This window comes from Rhinopithecus roxellana, chromosome 5 (assembly GCF_007565055.1).
Source record: "Rhinopithecus roxellana isolate Shanxi Qingling chromosome 5, ASM756505v1, whole genome shotgun sequence".
NCBI lineage: Eukaryota > Metazoa > Chordata > Mammalia > Primates > Cercopithecidae > Rhinopithecus > Rhinopithecus roxellana.
The window spans coordinates 11,612,634-11,619,325 of record NC_044553.1 but is presented as its reverse complement, the minus strand read 5'-3'; the positions used below and the strand labels follow the sequence as shown (position 1 = coordinate 11,619,325).

Sequence of the window (6,692 nt, the reverse complement as noted above, 5' to 3'; positions counted from 1 at the left end):
GATGTGGGGTGAATGGTCAGTCTCACTCAACTTTGGGACTGGTTAGGTAGGATCTGCAGATATACTGAATGTATATATTAGGTTGTGATTGGCCAAGTCAAAATATCAGTGGCTTAGCTGGGCATGGTGGCCTGCACTTGTGGTTCCAGCTGCTTGGGAGGCTTAGGTGAGATCTCTTGGGAGGTGGAGGCTGCAAAGTTCTAAGATTGTGCCTGTGAATAGCCTGGGTGACAAAGCGACATGCTGTTATACAAAAACATCGAGTGGCTTTTGAGTTTTCTGAAGTCTGGAATTTTGCAGTCCGGATAGATATGGTCGCTCTGCCCCATAAAGTTATTTGGACCCAGGAGTCTCCTTCTAGCTCACCACCCTGATGACATTCCTGGGGTAGAGCCCTAATTCTCATTATACAAGGCAGGATTTCTGCTCCAGGAAGCAGGATGGAGGAAGTGACAAAAAAGGAGTACAGGGGCACATTTGAAGGAAGGTTCCTAGGAGCTGTTAGCATCACTACCCTTATCACATGGCCATACTCACCTAACAAGTAGGCTAGGCAATGAACTTTTTTCTTTTTTCTTTTCTTTTCTTTTCTTTCTTTCTTTCTTTCTTTTTTTTTTTTTTTTTTTTTTTGAGACGGAGTCTCATTCTGTCACCCAGGCTGGAGTACGGTGGTGTGATTTCAGCTTACTGCAACCTCTGTCTCCTAGGTTCAAGTGATTCTCCTGCCTCAGCCTCCCAAGTAGCTGGTATTACAGGTGTACACCACTACCATCTGGCTAATTTTTGTATTTTTGGTGGAGACAGGGTTTCACCATGTTGGCCAGGCTGTTCTTGAACTCCTGACTTCAAGTGATTTGCCTACCTCGGCCTCCCAAAGTGCTGGGATTACAGGTGTGAGCCACTGTTCCCAGCCGGAAATGAACTTTTTTACTCGGGAAACTTAGGTGAGATCTCTTGGGAGACCATTTGTCTGGCTAAGCATTCTATTACTGTGCAACGCAGGGGAAATAAATACTGGGGGACAACAGGCACTTTCGGCAACTTGAATAAATGAACCTATTAGAGTTGATTGATCTAAGCCTAGGTGACAAAATTAGTAAATTACATGGGAGAGTAGTTATTCATTTATAATCTGTCAAACAGGACAGGCAAGATGAGAGAAAATTCCCAATTCGGACCGGGCGCGGTGGCTCATACCTGTAATCCCAGCACTTTGGGAGACCGAGGCGGGCGGATCACAAGGTCAGGAGATAAAGACCATCCTGGCTAACACAGTGAAACCCCGTCTCTACTAAAAAAATACAAAAAAATTAGCTGGGCATGGTGGCAGGCGCCTGTAGTCCCAGCTACTCGGGAGGCTGAGGCAGGAGAATGGCATGAACCTGGGGGGTGGAGCTTGCAGTGAGCCGAGATCTCACCACTGCACTCCAGCCCGGCAGAGCCAGACTCCATCTCAAAAAAAAAAAAAAAAAAAAAAGAAAGAAAGAAAAAAAGACAATTCCCAATTCAGAGGAATGAAATAATAAAAAGGGAAGAATGAATGGTAAGTTAAAATAACTCTGTTTATATACCGTTTCTGCCACCTAACAGTTGGGCAATTTTAACAAGTTGCACAGCCTCAATAAGTATATGATCTGTCTGTAAAATGGAGATAACATCATCTACTCTACAGAGCTGGGAAAAGATTGAGATAATATTTGTTAGGTACTTTGTAAGCAATGATACTCAGACAGATCACAGTTATTATTAGTGATAACAAAGCTTACAATGATGTAGTAAATATTTTAGAAAACATTGATTAAAAGTGATATGAGACTTGTTATCTTTTAAAATCACTTTTTAAAAACATATTGAACTTGTAGTTAATTTTTTTAAATTCTCACTATTTTTTCCCCTGCTGGTCAGGTCTCATTTGTTAAATTGTGTATCCAAAAAGCAGTTGAGCAAATATTCTCATTGTATCATAACAAACTCATGAACACAAAGCCAGAAACTACAGATTAAAAATAAATTTTGATTCTAATATTATAATATTTATACATTCATTTTTATAGCAAAATTAATTTCACAAAATTATAATAAACTAAATAAATGGAGTCCCAAATTTTACACGTACTCTCTTTTGCATAAAGAATAGGAATTAGTTTGGAAAAGGATCTCACTGGCTTTGTGTAGTGCATTTACAAGTTATAGTGGGAAGAGCAAAGGGGCTAGCCTCATTTCTACTACACAATGGCCTCACTGCAAGGTAATATCTTGGTCTGCAAGGCAGCCATAAGGTCAGGAGATTGGTTACATACAGGTAGATGAATTAAGTGAGCATATTGAGATGAGAGCTGGGTTTTTCTCTGTCACAAAAGGGAATTAACAGTTCAGAAAGGGAGAAAACTAAACCTGGAAGCAGTGATCTCCTAGTAGCAATGATCACACCCAGCACCCAGATGGAGGCTTCTGAATACCATTCTCCACTAACAGAATCCAGAAATCCTTGAAGAAATGGTTGATTTTAGGACTGGAACAAGGACAGTACAAAATGTTCCTGGAACATCTTGTTTGTCACGAAAGTAGGAAAGCAATCAAAGAATGACGAGGACATGTTAGAAGAAGAAGTCCTATTTTGAAGGGCTTCCATTAGCTAAATCTGGAACAATTTGAATATCAAAATAAATGATAGCAACAGATTATCCATTGAATAAAACAGATAAACAAGGAAAAGGAAAAGCTTTTTTTTTTTTTTTTTTTTTTTAAGAGACAGTCTCATGCTGTCACCCAGGCTGGAGTGCAGTGGCACAAGCATGGCTCACTGCAACCTCGAACTCCTGAGCTCAAGTGATTCTCATTTCTCAGCCTCCCCTGTAAGTGATGCTACAGGTATGCACCACCATGCCTGGCTAATCTTTTGATTTTTTTTTTTGTTTGTTTTTCTTTTGTAGAGATGAGGTCTCACTATGTTGACCAGGCTAGTTTCGAACTCCTGGCCTCAAGTGCACCTGCCTTTGCCTCCCAAAATGCTGGAATTACAGGCATGAGCCACTGTGCTAGGCCAAGGAAAACTTTACCTTATAATAGAAAGCCAACTAATAAATGTAGAAAGAATAATGGGATTAGAATAGCACCATTTGTCAACCATTATAGTAATAATTGATTTAGGAAAAAACCAATAATGGATGCTAAAGCCAGTGGGGGAGTGGGGACTGGGGAATGTGATGAAGAACACGATATTTACATAACATAAAAGTAGCTCTCGCCGGCCCCCACCAAATGCGGAGCAACCCGCGAACTCACACCGTTTCTCTCCATCCTCAGCCTGCGCGCCACCGTCGCCGTCATGCTGGCGCCGCTCTCCGCCGCTGCGCGGTGGCCGCAACCGCCCAGGCCGGCCCTCGAGGCCTCCTGCATTCTGCCCCAACCCCGGCCCCGCCGCGGCTATCCAGTCAGTTCACTGCTATTCCCATGGGTCACTGAGACAGATGAGGAGTTTGATGCTCGCTGGGTAACATACTTCAACAAGCCAGATACAGATGCCTGGGAATGGCGTAAAGGGATGAACAACACACTTGTTAGCTATGATCTGGTTCCAGAGCCCAAAATCATTGATGTTGCTTTGTGGGCATGCAGACGGTTAAATGATTTTGCTAGTGCAGTTCGCATCCTAGAGGGCGTTGAGGACAAAGCAGGACCTCATAAGGAAATCTACCCCTATGTCATCCAGGAACTTAGATCAACTTTAAATGAACTCGGAATCTCCACTCCGGAGGAACTGGGCCTTGACAAAATGTAAACTCCATGGCTTCCCAAGGATTTATTGATACTGCTACTTGAGTGTAAACAGTTACCTGGAAATACTGATAGCATATTTCCTTATTTGAACAAGTTTTCCTTTATTAAGTACCAAGCCATGTAATGGTAACTTGGACTTTAATAAAAGGGAAATGAGTTTGAACTTAAAAAAAAAAAAAATTAGCTCTCCACAAAATACTTATTAATAACTTTTAACCTAGTAAGTACAAAATACTTATTAATTAATTTTACAGTGAAGAAATTCGGCAGACACCATCTTAACCAAGTGATAAAAGTCAACACTGATAGAAATAGAACAAATTACATTGTTGCCTTCTGATGCCGCATTGAGAAGAACATAGCATCACTTCTGTGGTACGTCTCCACAAAAACCCACTACCAACAAATAACCTGAATCTAACTATGAGAAACTTAAGGCAAACTCAAGTGTAAGGACAGTCTACAAATTAATTGCCTGTTCTCTTTTAAACTGTCGACATGAAAGACATGGAAAAACTGAGGAATCTCCAAGTTGAAGGAGGTTAAAGAGACATAGCAATTAAATTCAACACATGATCTTCTATTGGTTCCTGGGTCAGAAAGGAAAGGGTGATTATAAAGCACATTATGGAGACAATCAGTGAAATTTGAATGCAGTCTGCAGCTTAGAAATTAGTATTGTATCAATTTTAATTTATTGATTATAATGATTTTACTGGACTTTTATATGTTTTATATACAAAATGAGAGAGAAAAAGATAATGTGGTAAAATGTTAACAATTGATTAGCGAATCTAAGTAAAGGATACAGAGAAGTCTCCAAATTATTCTTGCAATTTTGTGTAAGATTGAAATTACTTTAGAAGAATTATTTTTTAAAAGCATAATATATCATATAAAATATATTAAATTTCAGTTCCCTGAAAGTTATAGGGCTTCTAGAAACATGACAGTGAGAGCATGGTTTTGGATCTTCTCAAACCCCTACATATAAACAGAGAAACTAGACAACAAAATTAAAACTCCTAGATCACATTTCCAGCAAAAGAAGATGGCAAGGCATTCCCACAAACCACAGAATACAAGCATATGGGGACACATCACCATGAAGCACAAGACCTGCATGATGGCGGAGTGTGTGTAAGAGATAGGAAAGGGAGCCCATGGGACATTTGATAGACTGAGAACAGGAGATTCCAAAGAGCAACAGGCATTCACTGGAAAGCACAATGGATCAATCCATGAGTGGCAACTGAAACTGGAAGGGGTTTTGCCCATTTTAATTGCAGATGAGCACAAGGAAACCCAGTAAGACCTAAAGTTGGGGGGACATTCTAGACATTCTAGCCCCTCTGAATTTCCAATACTGTCTGTCCAAATCTCACTTCCAGGACACAGCTTGGAAAGAAACTGCTGGGTGTGTGATCAAAATTGATCAAGATAGAGACAACACATAAAAAGGAGATCCAGGCCGGGCACGGTGGCTCACACCTGTAATCCCAGCACTTTGGGAGGCTGAAGTGGGTGGATCACCTGAGGTCGGGAGTTCGAGACCAGCCTAACCAACATGGGGAAACCCCGTCTCTACTAAAAATATAAAATTAGCCGGGTATGGTGGTGCATGCCTGTAATCCCAGCTACTCGGGAGACTGAGGCAGGAGAATTGCTTGAACCCTGAAGGCGGAGGTTGCAGTGAGCCGAGATCGTGCCATCGCACTCCAGCCTGGGCAACAAGAGTGAAACTCCATCTCAAAAAAAAAAAGGAGATCCAGATAAAAAGTAAATAAGGAGAGCAGAGCCAGGAAATCTCAAAACTGCAGACAGCTATATAATTTAAAACTTTACACAAAAGCAAAGAAGTACCTCAGTGATGTTAGCAAAATCTATCTGAACCTAGCCACGATTTAAAAGTTCAGAGAAACTAATTTTACTTAAGAATGAACAATAGAAAAATACTAAGGTCAAATTCCAAATTTACTAAAAGAAAAAAAGAGAAAATAAGGGGCAGAATAACATTCCTACAAAAAATAAAAGTACATCATAAAGACATACTCAAGAAGCAGATCAAAACTATAATGTGGGGGAAAAAAAAAACCCCAAATAAATAAAACCCACTATAATGTGGCCAGACAGAATGACTCATATGGCTCATGTCTGTAACCCCAGCACTTTGGGAGGCCAAAGTGGGTGGATCACTTGAGCCCAGGAGTTCCAGACAGCCTGGGCAACACGGCAAAACCCCGTCTTTACAAAAAATTAGTTGGGTGTGGTAGTGCACACCTGTGGTTCCAGTTTCTCGCGGGGCTGAACCAGAAGGATTGCTTGAGCCCAGCAGTTCGAGACCAACCTGGGCAACATAGGGAAACCCCATCTCTAAGAAAAGGAAAAAGAAAAAAAAATTATGGTAATAATTCACACTAAACTAGAAGAAAAGGCTGGGCGCAGTGGCTCACGCCTGTAATCCCAGCACTTTGGGGGGCCAAGGCGGGTGGATCATGAGGTCAGGAGATCGAGACCATCCTGGCTAACATGGTGAAACCCCATTTCTACTAAAAATACAAAAAAATTAGCTGGGCATGGTGGCAGGCATCTATAGTCCCAGCTACTCGGGAGGCTGAGGCAGGAGAATGGCCTGAACCCGGGAGGTGGAGCTTGCCGTAAGCCAAGGTCGCGCCACTGCACTCCAGCCTGGGCTACAGAGTGAGACTCTGCCTCAAAAAATAAATAAATAAATACATAAATAAACTAGAAGAAAAAAGGGAAACACACTCACACACACAGACACAAAATGCCTTAAGAGAAGTAGTAGATGAAAAGAGGAAGTTGCCTGTAGAACTAAGACAAAATACAATTTAAAAGGAAGGCAGATGATAGAATATAAACGTTATATGATCTGACAGGGTAGCTATGAT

General features: G+C 41.2%; 1 pseudogene; it reads left to right on the top strand.

The window, feature by feature from the left end:
* The first annotated feature begins 3,339 nt into the window (after positions 1 to 3,339).
* Positions 3,340 to 3,781, top strand: LOC104669179 (annotated as a pseudogene).
* Positions 3,782 to 6,692: the final 2,911 nt, after the last annotated feature.